We start from the raw sequence: 22,125 nt of genomic DNA, 5'->3' as shown, positions 1-22,125 counted from the left end.
TTCCAGCTCTTAGCGACGTCTCAATCCTGTTGAAAGTGTTTTGAGCAAAAATTTATTTAACATACAATTAAGCTAAATTCAATATATAGTTTTTTTCTTGGATTTTGTCCACTTCATCTATTTACTATCCTTCTATTACGTGAAGGATCTGTATTAGCTCCACAGATTTTCTCTAGCAGAAATTCAAAATTACTTGTAATGTAAACAATGTACGTTTCAAACTGAGTTATTTAAGACTCAGAGAGTATATTTTAAAATATTTCAAACTGAACAGTAACTTTTTAAGTCAAACCTTTTATGATATAACTAAAGTAGTTTCTAGAAGTTTAGTGTAGAAAGCATATATTAGAAAAGAAAATGCCAAACCAATGAAGCATCCTACCTTGAAAGGTAGAAAATGTTCAAAAATTACATCCAAAAGATAAAAGAAAATAATCAATGGAAAAATTACAAAATGATAAAAATACAGTACAAGTTATTTTAAGTAAGTGAATATACTAATAAGCCTTAGCAAGAAAAATCAAGAAACAAAAGAGATATATAAGTTTCAAAATCATGGGGCTGGGGATTTAGCTCAGCGGCATAAGCACCTGCCTTGCAAGCAGGCAGTCGTGAGTTTGATCCCTGGTACCGATAAAAAGGAAAAAGCCCCCCCCCCAAAAAAAAAATCAATACTGAGAAGAGATAGCACTACAGATCATACAGGAATAAAGATAATAAATACACTGATGAGATGACCAAAGTCCTTGAAAAAAATCTACCTATTCAAACCATTTATATATTAAAGAAGTCAAATTGTTTTTTAATTAAAAGCATTCCCACAAAGAAAATTTCATATCCAAATAACTTCACCACCAATTTCTACAAAACATTTTAACAAATCAAACTCATTGGTGATGTTCAGTGAAAACAGAAGAGGGGTGAACTCTTCCCAATTTTTATCACAGGTTAATTTAATCCTCATTTTTTAAAAAATGAATAAATATATAAGAAAAATATAATTCATTATGTTTCTTGATCATGGTTTAACGAATGTATCGTAAAACATTAGCAATTAAATCTAGCAATATACAAAATAAGGATCAAGTAGAAGTTTATAGCAGAGGTGTGAAACTGGTTTAACAAGAAAAAATCAACTAATACAATTTATTATAGTAAGAGATTGAAAGGCTGCATGATTATCTCAAAATTTGCAAAAATAACATTACAAAAAATTTAATACGATAAAATCAGTAAAATAAAATAGAATGGAACTTAACCTAATGCATGACATCTATGAAAAATATATAAGTAACATCATATTGTATTGTGAAAAACTTAATGCTTTCCTGGAAAAATCAGCACACAGTGAAAGATATATTCTCTTACCACTTCACATAAGAAATGTTCAATGTGTCCTAGCTCGTGTCATCTGCAAAAATGATAAACAAAAGATGTGAAAATTATAAAAGAAAAATGTCATTACTTTAAAACCCATGTTTAGTTACATAGAAAATCCTTTGAAATCTATGAAAGGGTAGTAGAATTTGTAAGTGGATGTTTCAAATCCATAAGACACAGGTTAACAGTTTTAAGTATACAGATATAGTAGCTATAAAGTTCTAAGAAAACTTAACATTTTAATAGTATCAGAAATATCATAAATCTCAGAGCTCCAGGAGTGCAATTGGTTATCATATGTAATTTAAACAGAAATATCATAAATCTAGAAATAGTGAAATGTGAGATCTTTATATTAAACATTACTGAAAATTTTTATACTAAATAAATGTAAGGATTCATTTTCAAGAATGAAGAGACAATATTAATAACATTTCCACACTCTCCAAATTAGCATTTAGAGTATATATGATCTTTTCCCTCTTAATTTTCTCCTTTCTCCTATGTCAGTTGTTTTTTAGTTTTGAGCACATTCTTTCCTTTTCATTTTGACAATATCTATTGTACATTTTGGATACTCTTTCACTTTTTTTTTTTGCAGTAGAGAGACAATACAATATATACACTTGTGAGTCTGATTTATTTTACTTATGAGTATGGTCTGTAGTTGCATTCATTTACCTATAAAAGCCCAAGTTTATCCTTCTTTATAGCTGAGTAGTCCTCCATTGTATAAAAATACCACAGTTCTTTATCCATTCTGTGGTCAAAGGGCATTTGGGTTATTTGCAATATTTAGCTATTAAAAAATTGTGCTGTTATAAATATAGGTGCACATTTATTGCTGAGGCATGATGTGTTCATGTTCAATTCACTGAGAGAGAAAGTATAGAAATAACACCTTCCACAATAGCATGCAAAAAATGAAATACTGGACTCAGTCTAACAAAAAATGTAAAAGATCTATATATGGAAGAGTATAGTGCTCACAAAAAAAGGAGATTGAAGAGGATTTCAGAAACTAGAAAGATATCCCTTGCTCTTGGGTAGGAAGAAACAGCATTGTGAAAATGATCATACTCCCAAAACTGTTATACAGATTTAATGCAATCCTGATCAAAGTACCATTAGCATACTTCACAGATCTAGAGAAAACATTCCTAAAATTCACCTGGAACCATAAAAAACAGAATAGCAAAGGCAATCCTTGGCAACAAAGGCAAGAGAGGAGGCATCACAATCCCTGACTTGAAATTACACTGCAAATCTACTGTGATAAAATAAACATGGTAGTGGAAAAAAAGGATCTGAGGATCATTGAAACAGACTAGAAGATACAAAAACAACTATAAAGACAGTCACTTTATATTTGACAAAGAGGCCAAACATGTTCACTGGAAAAAAAAAAAAAACAGCCTCTTTAATAAGTGGTGCTGGAAAAACTGTTTTTATACATGCTGAAGACTAAAACTAGATCCATGTCTAACACTATGTACTAAACTGAAGTCAAAATGGATCAAATATCTAAATATTAAAATCAAAACACTAAATCTACTGGAAGATAAGGTACATAGAAATCTTAAAGACATGGGGTAGGCCATGGATTCAAGAACAGAACACAAACTGCACGGGATGTACTTCAAAGAATCAGCAACTGGGATCTCATCTTATTAAAAAGTTTTTGCATATCAAAATAAATTACCAACAGAGTGAAAAGAAAACCCATGGAATAGGAAAACATTTAGACAATGGTCCTCTTAGATAAAAGACTTATATTGAGAACATATAAAGAATTGAAAAACATCAAGCCTCCTAAATTCAAAGACCCAATCAGAAAATGAGCATCTCATGCACAAATAAATATATTTTAAAATATTCAACATCATTAGTCACCAAGAAATCAAAACAACACTGAGATTCCATCTCACTCCAGAAAGAACAGTATCATCAAGGAATCAACCAATAACAAATGTTTGTGTGGTGCCGAGAAAAAAGAGCCCTTATCCACGCCTGGAATTTTAGGTTAAAGTTAATTCCCTAACTTTATTATACTCTGTATTGATGGCAATTATAATAGAAGATACAGATAAGGTCTGAAGTGTACATGATTGTCATGTTATTTAGTTACTGAAATTCTGATTTAATAAGTGTATCTATAGACATTCCATTGCTCGTGCATTTGTATACAAGTCACATGAAGTTAGGCTTAGCAAGTTGGAACATCTACTTAAATTACCTAGAGACAACTTGCTAAATATGTGGATACCTTGTCTTAAAAACTTCAGAATGTAGGGACAGGATAGAGTATTTTTAAAAAAAACTCTCCACATACTAATATATATCAAAGTTCTAGAATTTTTTCTCTAAGTCTATGTAAGAATAAGGAAAAAAATCCTACTAACCCTATCCCCATGATAGAGAAGGCAGTACCATCAAACAGAAAAGCATAATTCAAAGAATTTCAACAGGTAAAAATTTTGAAACTTGCTACTCCAAGAGTAATTGGGTAGCCTTTAATATTCCCATAAATCAAATATTAGAAAACACTAGAATCACCTAGAAATCTTATTAAAATGCATATCCTGGCTCAAGCAGGTTTGGTTTGTACCTGGAGAGTAATTATATGTAAGAAGTTCCAGGGAGAGGCTCATGCTGATATCTCGAAATACGTTTTGAAAAGTTAGTCAGCAAAGGGAAGTTCATTTTGTGTCTTTTGGGTTTTTTTCACCAAAACTAAAAGTAATGTCAAAATTTCTACAAATAGTAGAAATAGTATCCCAAGTTTTAAGAAGCTGCAACCAAGTATTTATGTTTTTGAAATGAATGCAGTAGTGAGCGTACAGAGGTGGGAAGAACTCTGATCTCGATAGCTTGAACTCAGAACATTTTAATATAGAGCAAGGAATGGTGACACAAACCTGTAATCCCAACACTCTAAACAGCCAAAGCCCAGGACCCTAGAGACAGCCAAAGCTAGGAACAACCAGGGACCCACAACCAACAACCAGAGCCATCTAAGGGAAGAAGAGACACACACCCAGGAGTAGAGTCTCCCTCAGGATGGACATGGTCCCTTCCACACAGACTGTGTGAGTAACAACCTTTGGAGACAGGCTTGAAGAGGGTGAGAATATAGAAGGTTCCCCTAGGATCCCCTGGGAGACCCAGTCCCAGATCAGGAAGGGCCCATATTGTGCTGTGTCAGAGGGTGTGGTCCTGAAGAAGAAGGAATTTAACCACGGAGTGGTTTGTTTGAGTTCTGTCACTGCTGCTAACATCCAGCAGTAATCAGTGCTCTGAATTGCTATAGATAAAAATAATGGGGGGTCTCCTTTTCTTCAAGAATATCAGCCTTTTTATCTTAGTTTAATGGCTATTCAAGAATGGTTCCTAGGGTTACTGGTATCCAACTGACATTTGATGAATTTACTACCACAGACAAGGTAAAACAGTGGCCAGCAACTGGTTTCTCTCTATGCTGATACCTGGATTGCCTGAGGCTTATAAATAATGAAGCTCATTCCCCAAGAACAGGACAAGGGGCACCAGGCCAAAGAATTTGCAAACCATAACAGAAAAAGAAAAAAAAAAAATAACAGAAACATGAGAATACAAGGCAGCACAATGCCTACCCAACTCCCAACTCCCCTAAAATTGCTATGGGGACCAGTGAGGGAAGAGGAAATAATAAGCTACAAAGAAAAGTAACCATAATGAAACAAGTAATGAGGCTAGGGAGGACATTTTGCAGAGCAAAAGAAAGAAATGCAAACATGAGTATTCACCATGGAAAAGAAAGTTCTAAGCAGAAATGCAGGAGATGAAAAACATAACTAGAAGTATGGGTAGTAGAAGCAACTAACACAAAGATGGAATGTCAGATCTAAAGGACAGACTTGTGATCAATGATCAATTAATGAGGGATACCTTAAAAATGACAAGGGCAAATGAACAATGGACAATGGATCCAGGTGACCCAAAAGGTATAATATAACAGTAATTAGAATTTGCAAAAAATTGGGGCTGGAGATTTAGCTCAGTGGCATAAGCGCCTTCCTTGCAAGTGTGTGGTCATGAGTTTGATCCTTGGTACCAATAAAAACGAAAAAGACAAAAAAAAAAAAAAAGAATTTGCAAAAAATTAGAAGATAGCACAAGGAGCGTAAAAATCCTGCCTACAGAAGAGTAGCAGAAAACTTTCCAGATGTGTAAAAAAACTTAATGTACAGACAAATGAAGTGTAACAGAACCCCAAGGAGCAGAAGAAAACAACCTCAAAACCAGACTGTTATATCCTACAAATTATCTTTCAAAATTGATGGACAAATTATATACTTCCATAACAAATAAAAGCTAAAGCAATTCATAACTACCCAAGCAACAGTCAAAAAATTCTCAAGGATATACTAGAAAGAGGGAATTAAGCTCAAAATATCAAAAGATTCAATAAAATAAGTACATAAGATAGGGACAATGATTAAGTAGAAGGCAAAGAAAGCAAAACAGCAATAGAAACTAATAAAATGACAGATGTAAGTCAATACTTATCTATTATAACTATAAATGCAAATGCACAATTCACCAATCAAAAGACAGATTAGCAGCATGGATCAAGAAACAAACCCAAAAATATTCTGCATGTGATAAATGCATTTAAAACAAAAAGAAATTTATAGACAAACATCAAAGAATAGAAATCACTATTCCATGCAATAGGAACCTGAAAATAAGCAGTAGCTTTGCTATTTTTTAGACAAAGTATATTTCAAGCCAAAGCTGATTAAAAGAGACAAAGAAGGACATTACAGATTGATTAATGGAACTATTTAAAAGGAAGAGATAACAATCACATACACAGCCATACCAAACTATGGTGCTCCCAATATCATACTCTAATGGACATAAAAGGTCAAACAGACATCAATGCAATGATAGCTGGGGATGCCAACACCCCACTACCACAAGTAGATATATCAGCTAAACAAACAAAAAAAAATTAGCAGAGTAATATCAGCATCGAACCAAACCTGTGAACAAATGTACTTAATAGATATATACGTGTCCTATCTGACAACAGAATACATTCTTTTTGGCTGTACATGGTACTTTCTCCAAAACAGTCTATGAATAGCAAGGAAAGCATGTCTAATAAATGCAAAAGAAATGAAATTACCATGTATATCATCAGAGTCAGTGAAACTAGAAATAAATACTAGAAACTTTAGAAATAATGCAAACATAAAGAGATTAAATAACACTCTTGAATAATCACTCTTGAATCACAGACAAAATTAACAAAGAAAGACAACAGTTCTTAGAATTAAATGCTGATAAAACATACCAGAAATGAGCTGTGACACAATAAAACAGAAAAACAAAGATATGAAGAAAATTTATGGTGGTGAATGCCCGCATCAGAAAAACAGGATTAGCCCAAGTAAATAAGTGAATGCTATATATCAAGGTCTCAGAAAAACAGGAAAAAATTATAAAAATCAGAGCAGAAGTTAATGAAATAGAAACTAAAAAACAATACAAGGAATCGATGCATTTAACAGCTAGTTATTTACAAGAATAAATAAAATACACAAATCATTAGCTAATCTTACTGAAAAAAAGAAAAGACACTAATTAATGCAATTAGAAATGAAAAAGGTGAAATCACAATGAACACTGTCAAAACCCACAAAATTATTAGCAACTATTTCACACACATATATGTCAAACAATTAAAAAACTCAAAAGAACTGCAGAGATTCTTAGACACATTTGAATTACCAAAACTGAACAGAGAAGACTTAAAAATCTTGAACAGCACAATAGGAGATAATGAGATGAGGGAAAAACCCAACTAAGAAAATCCCAAGACCTGATGAATTCACAGCTGCATGCTAGGAGAACTTCAGGGAAGATCTAATACCAATATCTCATGTAGTGGATTGACAACTGGTGGTCAACTTGGAACACCCAGCTGGACTGAATCAGCTTGGTGCTGGGCACAGAGGGCCCACATTGAGGACGGTCTCCAACAATGCAAAAAGAGAACCAGATGGGAAGGGCTGGTGCAGTTGGTTCTGCTGGAAGAGCTTATCATACTGGCTTCCTGATATGAACTTGGCTGTTCTCATCATTGGAGAAACTCAAAAATTTGTTGTTGCTGAGGATGGCTGTGGTGCTTTCCAAGGGAACTCTGGTCCTTACTTTGAATGTAGCTTCCTGGCTCCAGTGCAGATCCCTCAGCCTGATGGCACAGACCCTGTACCCCACTGGGAGAGAATTTCTAGCTTCCCACACTGAGCTCTGGGCCTTCTCAGTGCAGATCCATGAACAGACTTGCATGAGACATTGCTATGGGTTCTTGGCCACCACTGAACTTATGGAGGACACTGTCATGTGCTTCTGGTATCCAGCTGGACGTGTGCAGGACATTGCTGTGGGATTCAGGCCCTCAGCTGAATTCTTTGGGTCTCTAAGCATGTGGACATATTTCCTGCACTCTTTTGTATGTGGCTCTCTGAGTGACTACTATAAAATAATCCTATAAATTATGAACCCTATATTAAATTACTTACCTTGCAAAACAGTCCTCAACTTTTTAACGAAATTTCAAGGGAAAGAAATCATTCTCAGAAGCTAACATTAACCTGATTCCCACACCAGACAAGGATTCAACCAAAACCATAGATCAACTTCTCTAATGAACACAGATGCAAAAATTCTTAAGATATAGGTCAACAGAATGTGAAAAATCATCAAAAAATCATAGAGCATGACCAATTAGGCTTCATCTCAGGGAAGCAAGGGTGGTTGAGCACATACAAATCAATAAATGGAATTCATCACATAAGAAGAAAGGAGAAAAATCACACAATCATCCAACAGATCAGAAAAGGCCTTTGACCAAACTCAGCACCCAACCATGATAAATAAAAGCCATGAAGAATATAAGTATGGAAAGAACTTAACATGATAAAAGCCACTGGTGACCAAATACTGCCAGCATCATATCAAACAGAGAAAAGTTGAAAGCCTTCCCTCTGAAGTCAGGAACAAGACAAGAATGTGCACTATCAACACAGTCCTCAAAATACTAGCCAGTAAACAAAAATTAGCCAGTGCAATCACAAAAGAGGAGAAAATAAAACGGATACATATAGGAAAGGAAAAATTCAAAATATCATTATTTGCAGATAACACGATTCTTTGCTTAACAAACTCCACCTAAATATTCCTAGAATTAATAACCAAATTCAGCAGTATAACATGATATAAAATACACAAAAATCAATAGCATTCCTATAGACCAAAGATAGTTAACCTTTTAGAACTAAATTCCCAAACTGCAACCCAGAATCAACTTATTTATTACAAAGTGCCAACACTACAATTAAAATCAATACTGAGGCTTTAGTTTAGATAAACAACTCATACATTAGGCCCCCCTAAAATAAGATTCAGTCAAAAAAATGGGCAACCAACATGAATAAACACTTCTCAGAAGAAATGCAAATGTCCAATTAATACATTAAAAAAAATGTTCAGCATCACTGGTCATTGGAAAAATGCATGCTAAAACTACAATGAAAGGCCATCTTATACCAGAAAGAATGGCTATCATCAAAAATTTAATAATAAAAAAATGCTAATAAGGATGGGGGAATTCTACTGCATTATTAGAAGGAATTTAAACTAGTGCAACCACTATGGAAATCAGTGTGAAGATTCCTCAAAAAGACTAAAAATAGTAATTCCTTTTGATGCAGGTACCCTTCCCCTTCTAGGTATCTTCTCAAATGTGTTAAAATGATGATATTACAGGGATACATGCATACTGATGTTTATAGCAGCACAATTCGTAATAGCTAGAACTCAGAAATAGCATATATGTTAATCAACAAATGAATGTTTAAGGAAAATGTGGTATTCATACACAATGAAGTACTATGCTGCAATACAGAAAGACAAACTTAAGGCATTCATAAATAAATGGATGCAAGTTGAGAATACAGTGTTTAGTGAAACAAGCCAAACGCACAAGCTGAAGTGTTGCATGGCCCTCTTATGTTCTGAAACACAAATAAAGAACAAAAAGAAGAGAAGAAAATAGAAATTCAAATACTTCCCCAAACTACAAATTCTATTGTTTTCAAAGTATTTTAATATATATTAATTGGTTTCATTTATACTATCAATTTACTTAGTTCATTCAAAAGAATGATATGTATTACTATCTGTTCATTATTTTTTTGTAAGAACCTTTTTGGTTCATGTCTTGTACTCAGCTTTGAAGATAATGATACACCGTGTAATAATTATTATTATTTTATTATTCAATTGTGAAATTTTGGTTTTTTTCATAAAATAAAAATTATCAAAAAACATCTAAGCCCACATTGCCAAGCTAGTGAGATCTTGCCTCAGGACAAAATAAAAAACAACAAAAATGTCTTGGCACTTGTTCCAGTGTGAAGATGTTACATTCATCCCATTACTGCATAAAGAAGTAATTTAATATCAATTTCATGTCAGTAAGTCTACTAAGGAAAAAGAGAGAAGACAAGCTAAAATTGAAAAAGAAGCCATTATAACCAATACCACAGATATGTAAGGACCCAATCAAAACATGGGCAACTGGGCATTGAATAACAGACTAGTATGAAAAATTTCATGCCAACAAATTTGATAACACAGAAATGATAAATTCCTAGAAACTTGCAAGCTCCCAAATTTGAATGATGAAGAAATACAAAATCTGAACAGAACAATAACAAGTATGGAGAATCAATCAATCTGGATTATGAAGAAAAGACTGAATAAACTTTCTATTCCTTCCAGAGAATTTTAAGAAATCTATCATCTGAAGCAATAACTAAAGACTGTTAAACAAAAAATACAGTGATAAAGACATTATAACAGTGTCTGTGATAATTTAATAAAATTTCATGTTTTCCAAGGGAAAAAAGAAAATTATAGCATTTTTCCAAACTATAGCAATGTCACTGGTTTCTGTGCATTTTCTGGAGATAAAGCAAATGGACTGGAGCACACATGCACCTTCCTTTCCTCATCACTGAACAGGTGGCCTGCATGGAGGAGAAGGCTCAAACAGCCCCAGGCGCAGCACCAAGATTCCAGGGAGGACACCTTGTGTCCGAGCTTCCTGCTTCCAACGTGTGTTCCACAGCTTGCATTGCTTTTACTCCACTGACATCTTTCTGATGGCACACATCCTTACATACAATGCTTCTTTCTCACTGTTAGTCTCTGAGCTGAGGATAACATAGCATTGGCTCAATGTTTTCTTGACTGGTTTGAAGGGTACATTACACAGTATCCAACAAAGCCACACAGAAGAGCGAGAACTGAAGAAACTTGGTTGCCTGGACTTTGGAGGGGTGGTTTAAAATCCAATATAGCCATAGCAACTTCCTAACTTCCAGTCAACAAAAGAATATACTTGTCTATATAATCACTCAAAATGATGCCAGTCAGAGATGGCCAAGGAACATGAAGTATAGTTGATTTTATTTCCCTGTGCTAGCAAACTCTCTAAAAATAGGCCATGAAGTTCTGCTGGTAATTCTAAACTGCTTATAAAGGTAGTCATTTTTTTCTAACCCTAAACTTTCTCTTATATTAAAATATGCTAGTCTAATTTCTTAATTCAATTCTAAATTTTGATAATAAAGTATCAGAAAGGGAAATATATCAGGTTCCAAAGAGAAAATTAATAAAATTTTAAACATCAAACTCAGGTCAAAATTTTTCTCTGCTTAATACATCAAAAAGATTTCTAAACAGTCAAGAGATACAAGTTCTAGCTAGACTTCTCTTGTTTACCTAGTTAGAAAAAAATCCATTATTTTCAGTACTAGGGATTGAATGCAGGGCCTCCTCACTGAGTTATGTCCCCAGGACAATTTTCTTATTTTTACTTTATATTTTGACACACAGTCATGCAAAGTTGTTACACTCATCAGGCAGGCCTCAAACTTGCCATCATCCTGCCTCAGCTTCTTAGTGTGCCAGAACTACAGGCACCATTATGCCTGGCTCCTGGTTAGAAAATATAATAAAAACATATGCAAAGTTAAATGATAGCATAAGATACTAAATCTAAAATAAATGGCATACACAAAGGAAAAGTGAAGGGAAATTACTCAAACAGCAAATTTATGCTTATTAGCCTGTAGTATACAAACACATAAAATAATGAGCAAACTATTCCAGCACCTCAAGCGTGGTGTTCAAGTAGTATTTCCCACTAAATGGAACCAAGACCTTTTGGTAAAACAGCAAATTTCAGATCTGTATACATGAAAGAAGTTTTGTCATTCTTAAAAACAAGAAAACTCTTAAAAGCCACTACGATTAGATCAAAGTGATTCAACAGACAACTTGATGAGGATTCCACTGACTTATGAAATATCAAATTAGATCATGTTAAAAATAATTGTAGTAAGCCAGGTATGGTGGCACATTCCTGTAATCCTAGTACTTGGGAAGCTGAGGCAGGAGGATTGTCGCGAGTTGGAGATGAGCCTGGGCTACAAAATGAGCCCAAGCCCAGTCTAAACTCCAAAGGCAAGACTCTGCCTCAAAAAGACAAGTGATAAAAGCAATAATAATAATTATTATTATTGTAATAAACAAGTTCAACGATTTATTAAATCCATGAGTTCATAATGATGAAAAATTTTGTAAAAACTAGAGGCTACATTGGGCAGTTGCTGGAGTACAAATATAGAGAATCAAACATTTATTCTACTTTACCTGCATGGGTATTTTAAAGTTATAAAGCAATGAGACAACAGTTAATCAATGCCAAAAGAATCAATGAAACAAAGAATTGTTTCTTTGAAAAGATAAATAGACTAGACCGATACTCAACTAATTAAAAGACAGAGATAACACAAATAAATAAAATTAGAGCTAAAAAAGGAAATAATACAGCTGACAGCACATAAATTCAAAGAATCATTATGGAATATTTTTAAATATTTACTGACAAATCAGAAAATCTAGAAGAAATAAATTTCTAACACATATGACTTATCAAAATTGAACCAAGAGGACATAAATAAATGAACTAATGATAAGTGTTGAGACTGAAAAAATAATATAAAGTTCCCCAACAAATAAAAGCCCAGCTCTGGATGCTTTCCTGGCTGAATTTCACCAAACTCTCCCAAAAGAGATAACATCAGAGCTCCTCAAACTATTACACAAAATAAGAAAAAACGGATCACTCCCAAACTCACTCTGTGGAGCCAGGAGTGGTAGGTATACTGCCAAAGCCCAACGAGGTGAGAAAAAGAAAAATACAAATCAGTGGTGGAGAACCCATGGCACGCTGCGGTTTGTTTTTCTTTTAAGACAAAAAATGTTAATGTGTGAGTTGTTTGTTCTAAATTAAAATCTCAGTGTTCAGGTATATGTATGGCGTTAGCACTATGTGATAAATGAACGGGCCGGGTTGCAGTCCTGGCATTCATCTTTGAAAGGTTCGCCATCATTGGGATAGAACAATATCCTTGATGAACATAGATGCAAACTTCTTTAATGAAGTACTTATAAACTAAATTCATATCACATTAAAAATCCACATGTAAGTTAGTTTTATTCCAGGAACACAAGAATGGCTCTACAAACACAAATCAGTCAATAATATACAACATAATAGAATCAAGGACAAATCACATCATCATCACTGTAAGGTCAGGAAAGGCTTTTTGTAAAATCTGACATGGCTTCATGATAAAAGCTCTGAAAAAAATAGGCACAGAAGCATCATATCTAAACATAATAAAAGCTTTGAATGACAAACTCACTGCCATCATCATACTGAGTGGTAAACAGCTAAAAGCATTTCTTCTAAGAACACAATCAAGTAAAGAGTGTGTGTATGCTCACCACTTGTATTCTGCATAGTACTAGCAATTTTAATCACATCAAGTAGGCAAAAAAAAAAAGAAGTAAAAGGCACACAAACAAGGAAGAAGTCAAATTCTCAGTCTTTGCAGAATATATGATCCTATATGTAACATGGTGGCACACGGCTGTGATTCCAACACTGTGGAATGCTAAAATAGGAAGATATCAGGTTCCAGCCTAGCCTAGGAAAATTGGTGGGACCTTATTTCAAAATCAAAAAAATCTGGTTGACCCACCCTGGGTGTGGGTGGCATCAACCAACAGGCTTGCATCTTGAATGAATAAAAAGAGGGAGAAAGCCTCACTTCTTCTACTTGTTAGGAAGAGTTCTAGACTTCATCATCCTTTGGACATCCATCTCCAGCTTTCCAGTGCACACTTATACCTTGAACACAGACCCTCCAGTTCCTGATACAGACTAGCACAGGACTCTACAGCAAGCTCCAGGCCTTCCACTTTTAACTGGGTTATCTGGCTCTCCAGCATGTAGCTTTTGGCTTTATACATCATATATGTAAAATTCTGTTCCTCTAGTGAACTCTGATAGAGGAACTACCATCTGAGCCAGCTATATTACTCTTGGGTATATATTCAAAAGAAAATTTAAATCATACAAAAGAAATACTTGTATATTCATACAAATTGTTTATTATGGTACTATTCTCAATAGGTAAGATATAGAATCAGCCTAACTACCTGTCAATAAATAAACAGACAAAGAAAATACAGCATATATATACAACGGAGTATTATTCAGTTGTGAAAAAGGAATGGAATCTTGTAATTTGCGGGGAAATAGATGAAAGTAAAGGAGATCACACTAAAGGGAAGAAGCCAGACACAAAAAAGACAAGTATCACATGTCTCTACTCACAAGTTCAAGGTAAGCCTGGTCAATTCAGAGAAACTGTCTCAAAATAAAAAATAAAAAGGACTGTTGATACAGTTCAGCAGGGAAGTACCCCCATGTTCAGTTTCCAGTGCTCAATTAAAAAACCTGAAAGTAAAGAAATATGAGGGACCAGGAAGGGCGTTGGGATGGAGAAAAAACAGGAATGGGAAAGAGAGGGGAAGGTGGACAGGGTCAATATGTGACCTATGCATCTATGGAAATATCACAGTGAGTCACTAATCTGTACAGTCAATATGATAACAATTACAATTATAATAAGTCATAAATAAAATGAATGCTAGAAGAATCAAATTAGAAAACCATATTTTTAACCTAATGAAATAGTGGATCTAGGCAAGGATTATCAATGGCTTCTAATTTGCTAGGTAGAGAAGGAAATTACAACATATATATTACTCCAGATCCTTCTCGTACATTAACATTAGAGTCTGACATATATTCCATATGACAAGATCACAAGAAGCACAGCATTGCCTGTGAACTGTTTTGCTCAAATGAAAGTAAGACCTGATCAACTCAAGTATCTGTAGCTACAAAATTATAAGAAATTTAAGAATTCCCCAAACCTGGAAACCATTTCTGAGGCCTGTGGGGACCAAGAGTCTGTGCCCAGTGATTCACAGTCCTTTGGGAATTCTTGGGGAGGCCTTCAGGAACTGGGAAGCTGTTCCCAGTGACTCCCCGTACCAGGAACCATCTCTGAGAACCACAGGGATCAGGAATGTGTGCCCAGTGACTTACAGTCACCTGGGACCCCTTGGTGAGGCCTACAGAGAGTTGGAGTTCAAATCCAGAGACCTATAGTCATTTGGGAACTATTGATGAGGCATGCGGAATGGGGAATCCATTCCAGCAGGCTGCAGTCTTCTGGGAACCAGTTCTGAGCCCCACAGGGCCTGGGAGTCCACTCTCAGAAACCCAGTCGACTGAGAACCCTTGGTGAGACCCTCAGAGACTTGGAATCCAAGCCCAGCAACCCACAATCATCTAGGAACCCTCCATGAGACACGTGGACACTGGGAGCATATCTGCCATGACCTGCAGTTTTCTGGGAACCATCTCTGGGGCTTGTGAGGACCAAGAGTCTGCACATAGCAACTCACAATCATCCAAGAACCTTTGGTGAGGCCCACAGGGACCAGAAAGCTGCACACAGAGACCTGCCCATACCCAAGAACCATTTCAGAAGTCCAAGGGAACCAAGAATCTGCACCCAGAAATCTGCCACCATGGGCAACCCTCAGTGAGTCCCACTTCTTGACAGGTCACCAGCACAAGGAGCAACTAGTACTTGGCATCTGGTTGATTCAGAGGAACACACAGGAAAATGTCAAAATGAAAGAATAAAATGCAATCTCAAACTTTCAAACCATCCTGATCAAGTCCAGGAGACACAGACATGGATTCAATCGGAAATCACTACCTGAAATTTCTAAAATGATAGTAATAGGAGTAAAGAAACACATGTTATACATTGTATCAACAGAGCCAAAGACAAAAACCACATGATCATCTCAGTAGATGCAGAAAATGCTCTTGATAAAGTCCAACTTTCATTCATGATAAAAACCTGAGAGACAATCATTATTGATAGTCTTCACCTCAATCTGATAAATGCCATCCATGACAAACTAATAGCTGACATCATATTAAATGGTGAAAACTTGGATGTTTTTACTCTAAAATCAGGAACAAAACAAGGATGCCCACTAACACCACTCCTATTCAATATAGTTCTGGAAGGATTAGCCAGAGAAAGTACCCAAGAGAGAGAAACAGAAAGAATAAAGATGGAAAAGGAAGAAGTTAAATTATCATTATCCATAGGTGATTTGATACTTTTGACACATAGAGCACTCCAAAAACTCCACCAATATACTTCTAGACTTAATAAGCAAATTCAGCAGCATAGCTCAGAGCAAAGTCAATACTAAAAAGTGGTGTTGGAAAACCTGGCTTTCTACATGCCAAAGACTTAAACTAGATCTATGCTATAGTTGTTGATTGATAGTGTCAACCTGAGACATTTGGAAGCGTGCCTAACAGGGTTTAGCAACTTTACACCCTAGAGTGTAGAAAACCCACCACAGGGTGGCTCATCACCTGGATGGTATAAAAGGGGAGGAGGAGAGACAGTTCTCTTCCATTCTTTGGAGAAGCTCCAGTTTGCTTTTGGTTTGCATGTCATCTCCTAGCTTCCTGTGTCCACTCTTCAGCTTTCTGGTATATACTCTTCAGCCTTCCATCATAAACCTTTCAGCCTTCTGGCACAGACCCACCAGCCTGCTAGTGCAGACTTGCACTGACACTGGGATGAACTCCAGACCTTGGACTGAATCCTTCGGCCTCCAGTGTGCAGACACCCTCTGCACGCTTCCTCATTTGCCTCTGTGACTATCATCATAATCTAATCTTGTCATTTTTTATACATTTGTATATCTTGTGTTATATCTGTTTTCTCTAGTGAAATCCTGACTAATACACATGCCTATCCCATGCACTAAACTAAAGTCAAAATGATTCAAAGATCTAAACATTAAGACAGAAACACTAACCATACTGGAAGACAAAGTAGGTAGAAATCTTGAGAACACAGGGATAGGCAGAGAGTTTATGAACAAAAAAACAAACTGTACAGGAAGTACTTTAAAGAATCAATAACAGGGTCTTAACTTACTAACTTATATCTATAATACAAACTTGTATTTATTTTTCCTAAAATTAATAGTAAGCCCACTTTGTTTTGTATGTAATTTTTAATACCATTGCTTTGATATATAACCTAATTTGTGTTTTTCTTACTTTAGTAATTTTTTAATAGTTGAAGTTACTAAAATACATAAGAAACAAACTTCATAGCCATATTTTTATAGAGCATGCACAGCAAAATTGTAAACACAGCCATGGCAAGGAAGAAAGCACTACACTATTATATTTCACAATTCAAAATGAAACAAAATTTACCTACCTTCAAGAGTTGTTTAAACTAATTAACCAAACTGCAGAGTCAAGAATACATAATATATTTTTAACTTACTGTTTAAGCCCATAGTTGAGTTCCTGTGTGCATCATTTTTTAAACAAATGCTGTTTCTTTGGGTCATTTTAAAAATTCAAGCTACTTTTTTTCATTATGTTGCCTCTTGTTCAGTCTCTATTTTCAAGCTGAACCCATCGTGACACAGACTGATTAGTAAAACACCGCGACCTACTGCTTTAATTAAAATCCAATGACTGTACATTCCTACATGAGCCACTCTAAGTGTAATGTTTATGTATTTATTTTTTGTAATTTTTTTTCTAAGTTTGCTTAATTTCAACAATTGTGAAACTGTCAGGTGGGCACTGGAGAAAAAGATGGCATGAAGTCAAGTTTCCTGGGAAGCATAAGAGACCAGGCCTACCCTGAAACATTCACCCCTCAATCATTCTTAATGATTCTAAGAGAGCAAATAAAATTAGTTCTAATTCAATAATATCTTTTACATTCAAGCTTACTTATGAAGCACTAGGGGATGTTCTGGAAATGTTTTCATGGTTTCTTGGCACTTCATATAACTGAGTTCACTGTGTACCTGTGTTCATTTAAAAGGTCCAGATCATTCTTTTTCTATTTTAGTCATCATAACTCCATGGTTGCTGTTGTGAGATGGTTTTGTGTATATTTAATGTTAATTTCTGGTCAGGAATGGAGTCCCCAAAGTAACAATATTCCTATTATAATTATAAACCACTTGATATATGTCTTATGGCATATCTGTGCTTCAGGTACAGGACCTCTCTTCTCTGTGAGGTGTTACAAGTTTTAAGGAGAAATTCTAGAGTTAGATTTAGTGACATACTGATAAGGCCTTAGCACTTAAGTAGAATGATGACTATATCTTTCTGAACTTAAAACTCTTCCTTTTTAAAGAAATCAACTAATCTATGAAAATAAAAATGCGTATCACTTGCATTGAGACCAAAGAAGATCTAGAGAAACTAAAACTCAGGGTCAGTGATGGAAGAAACAGAATACTACCAAGTGAAAGGCCCAGAAAAATAACCATTGGCATCCAATGAAACAGTTCACCCAAACTTCTCAGTGATTTCTAACAATATTTTACATAAGGGGTAAAGCCCATGGTTCCACGGTAAGATATTTCTATAGTAGTCTGTTGGAGAATGAGAAAATGAATGCTATATCCTTAAAATTATGATTATTTTTAATCATCAATATGTTCTACACATTAGTAGGTGAAAGTATTCTGTAGCTTATAGAAGATTAGGCTGGATGTTTGGAAAAGTGAGTTTAGCCCAATTTTACCACCACTGAACTTTAAGCAAGAAAAAAACATTCCCTGTGACTGTCTTACACTTGACCTCACTTTCTGTTATAAGTGGAATTTTAAGCAGTCTGATATTTTATGAGTCTATGATGAACTATAAAATCAATTTGTATGTGTTTCTTTTATCATCATTCAAATAGAAGTACATTTGATACCAATTTTGACCTGCTTTTTTCAATATCAACAAATTAGACATTTTAAAAAATGAACCTAAAATCCAGGATAATTATTCCATTGGAATATATATATATATATATATATATATATATATATATTTAGCACTGACTGAACATATGGTTTAGAATCTATCATGCATTAATACTTGCATTTATATTATGCATGATTTTCTCATTCAAATAATCTTTCCTTGTCTGAACCCCTCACACCCTTAACACCCAGTAGTTCACAGAGTTCCACGGGTGGAGAAATGTCCCTCCAATTAGCAATTAGATCCTTGTGAGGCTCCACTGGTACTCAACCCCAGCTCACCCACCATTCACTACCAACTTGTCTAATACTGCTTAGCCCAGTTTCTTCATCGGAAGAATCACTGAGGCACAACAGCATTTCTTGGACTGTTGAATAGGTCAAAAAGAATAATAATGCTCAGTTTATTGTTAGGTTAAATAATGAGTAGTTATCAATCACACTCCATTTTTACCATGCCTAGGGTCCTACTTTCCAGACGGGAAGCATCTTATGTACAACTTTTGTAGCTCACAGCACTTACCGGTAGTTAAATCCACAGAAGGCACTTAAATATGAGTTATATCATTTATTGAGAACCTACTTGTGTCAGGCTTTGGGGTAGGCAAAGGAGAAAATGAATACAAAGAATATTACAGTTCTTTCACTGCCAAGTCAGCTAAACACTAAAGAAGGAAATCAGAATTATGAAGTAATTTCAACATAGTTTATAATAATTTTGACAAGAGAAGAATACAAGTATTAAAATGAAAATAACAGAAACTCGTAGTATACCTATATTGGAAAGACTTTGTAGCCATCATTTATCTTCCTAAGTGAAAATGCCCATTGGACTTAAATTTCTACTGCACTGAATCTGAATATCAGTCTATTTGAAAATCTGGGGTTCCCCCCGCTTCTTGGAGCAGGAATCAAAGGGAAAACATTACACAGTTTCACATTCCATGATAAAGAAGAAAAAAAATGGGCTTTCATAGATGGATGAAATCATGTTTTCACACAAACGCTGAGCTGGATTTTGGAGTTGAATTTAAGTTGGCAATTTGGGCTAATGATAACAGTAAAAATTAATTTGGTGATTTAAAAAATTCATCCATCCTACCAGGAAGTTATTTTCAGGTGATAGCTAAATACATGGAAAACATTTCATTGGAACACATCTTATCATTTGTTTAAACAGCGCCAACTTTACCTGGCAGAAATACAATTTAAATTGGTAACAATCCAGTGAACTAAACTGCACCAAAATGAATAGAATCTAAAATATGGTTGGCTTCTGATTCCAATGTTGGAGCAAAAAATGGGGACAAGGACTTCCTCTGTTACAGGCCAGCCAATCTGTGGTTTAACAGCTTTAACTGAATCACGATCACTAACATAGACTTAACATGCTACTCCAAACAAACTTACATTTTTTTTTAATTTGGAGTTTTCCCCCCAAAGTATAGAACCTTTAAATCATGATGTATGTTTAACTCAAACAAAAAGAGACACCAAAATGTTTATGATTTATACTAATGATTAAAAGTGCTCTTGTCATATGTATATACATTTATTAAAACTTTTAACCCTTATTTAAAAGTATAGAGGGATTGGCTCCAATCTTTGAACTGATTTCTTGTGCCTGACTGGCTACTTTCAGACATGTCTAGAAGAGCCAAAGGGCATAGGATAGACCTGAACAATCTCCAGAACTAAACACTGAGAAGTTCACAGCCTTGATCACCTCTTTATTAAGTTGAGTAATTGTTTCTTCACTGAAATTTGCACATGTGATGGGACATCCCCAAACTAAAAAGTTCACTATTAATTTTTAATTTTTCCCCTGACTCTTTCCTTCCCTTCATGAGCAGTCTCCAAGGGGTAGGAGCCATCCTGTCACTCACTCCATTTGCTCACCTGTTCAGTCTCCGCCCCATCACAATCAGCTGCTCTGAGAGTCCTTAGTTGCTCCTCTCTCACCCTCTTATTATTCTGGACCTCTGATTTCCAAAGACCACAGCACATAGGATGTCTTCTATTGTGTTTATATTACCTTTGGGTCCCTCCCTTGCTCCCGTCACATCCTCCACCTGAAGAAGTGTCTATCACCCTTAGCTACAGCACAAGTATCTATACATCCATTAGAATGGAAACATTTTTGGGTTCACCAGATTTAGGCTCTTTTGTACTTTCTGTTAAGACACTGAAGAGTAACAGTGAAAGGTGCTTAAATTCTTAATCTACCACCCACAGCATGACTTAAAACAAGTTTCTTAATTTTCTCTGAACTTCACTGCCTTCTCTCTCAATAATTCTCTAGAGAGCACATTGTTTTTCATGTTATAGGTAATCAGTTAAGTTGTTTCTTTGCATACTGCAGACTGAAACCACAGCCTTCATACTGAGTTATATTTCCAGAGTTCCCTCAGTTTTCATTTTGAGATACAGTCTTGTAAATTGCTAAACTGCCCAGACTGAGCTTAAAATCGGGATACTCCTGCCTCAGTCTGCCAGAGTGCTTGCAATACAAGTATAAGTCAACATTTCTAGCTAGTTACATATTTTAAAAGCTCACAAATTGGCAATATAGTTTTCTTTTGTCATAATGGTGACAGATTTATACGAATCTATCTGTACCTTTGAGATGACTTTTCTTGAGGCCACGGAGCCATGGAGTGACTGGCTCGGACAAAGTGTACAGACAGCGGCTGTGGAATGCTCCACACTCCTCTGGGACTAGGGATTTGTTTCTGTATCAACTAGGGATTTGTTTCTGTATCAGTGGCTGCATTCCAAGCAAACAACCAAACAAGCCAACCCAGATACCATCAAATCCCACAGAGAAGACCAATATTATTATTTTTAGAGTATTTACTTTGGGAAATTCATATTCTAGCTCTGAAACTGTGAATCAAAAGAGCTAGAGAGGAGGAGCTGGGCAGATCTGGGGTGCCCTCACTGGCCTCTCTGCGTGTCTGGAGGACTCTGGATTTCTGCGCCCAGACTGCTGGAGTTCCCTCAGGCTTCCAGGTGCAGTGAAGGAGAGAGGTGGGTTTAAGGCTTCCACATCAGCCTCCCCATTCCCGGCTTCATTTGGAGACCTGCTGAGCTCCCAATAGGTGGGCTGGCCCACACTACCAGCCTAGCCCAGCCTGTTTAGCTGCCGCGCCTGGCCACAGGTCTGCAGAGGAGGAGCTGGGCAGATCTGGGGTGCCCTCACTGGCCTCTCTGCGTATCTGGAGGACTCTGGATATCTGCGCCCAGACTGCTGGAGTTCCCTCAGGCTTCCAGGTGCAGTGAAGGAGAGAGGTGGGTTTAAGGCTTCCACATCAGCCTCCCCATTCCCGGCTTCATTTGGAGACCTGCTGAGCTCCCGATAGG

At 35.8% G+C, this 22,125-nt stretch overlaps 1 protein-coding gene across 1 annotated transcript in view; it reads right to left on the bottom strand.

The window, feature by feature from the left end:
- Col21a1 (collagen type XXI alpha 1 chain) overlaps positions 1-22,125 on the bottom strand; it is a 163,348-nt gene that overhangs the window by 102,393 nt on the left and 38,830 nt on the right. Inside the window, exon 2 of the mRNA XM_063253813.1 lies at positions 1,369-1,411. The gene's annotated coding sequence lies outside the window, so the exon portion shown is untranslated. The remainder of the gene's footprint in view (positions 1-1,368; positions 1,412-22,125) is intronic.

Source organism: Cavia porcellus, unplaced genomic scaffold, assembly GCF_034190915.1.
Source record: "Cavia porcellus strain 051 isolate PalLab524CR breed Dunkin Hartley unplaced genomic scaffold, mCavPor4.1 scaffold_7, whole genome shotgun sequence".
Classification (NCBI taxonomy): Eukaryota; Metazoa; Chordata; class Mammalia; order Rodentia; family Caviidae; genus Cavia; species Cavia porcellus.
This window is presented reverse-complemented; position numbering and strand designations above follow the sequence as displayed.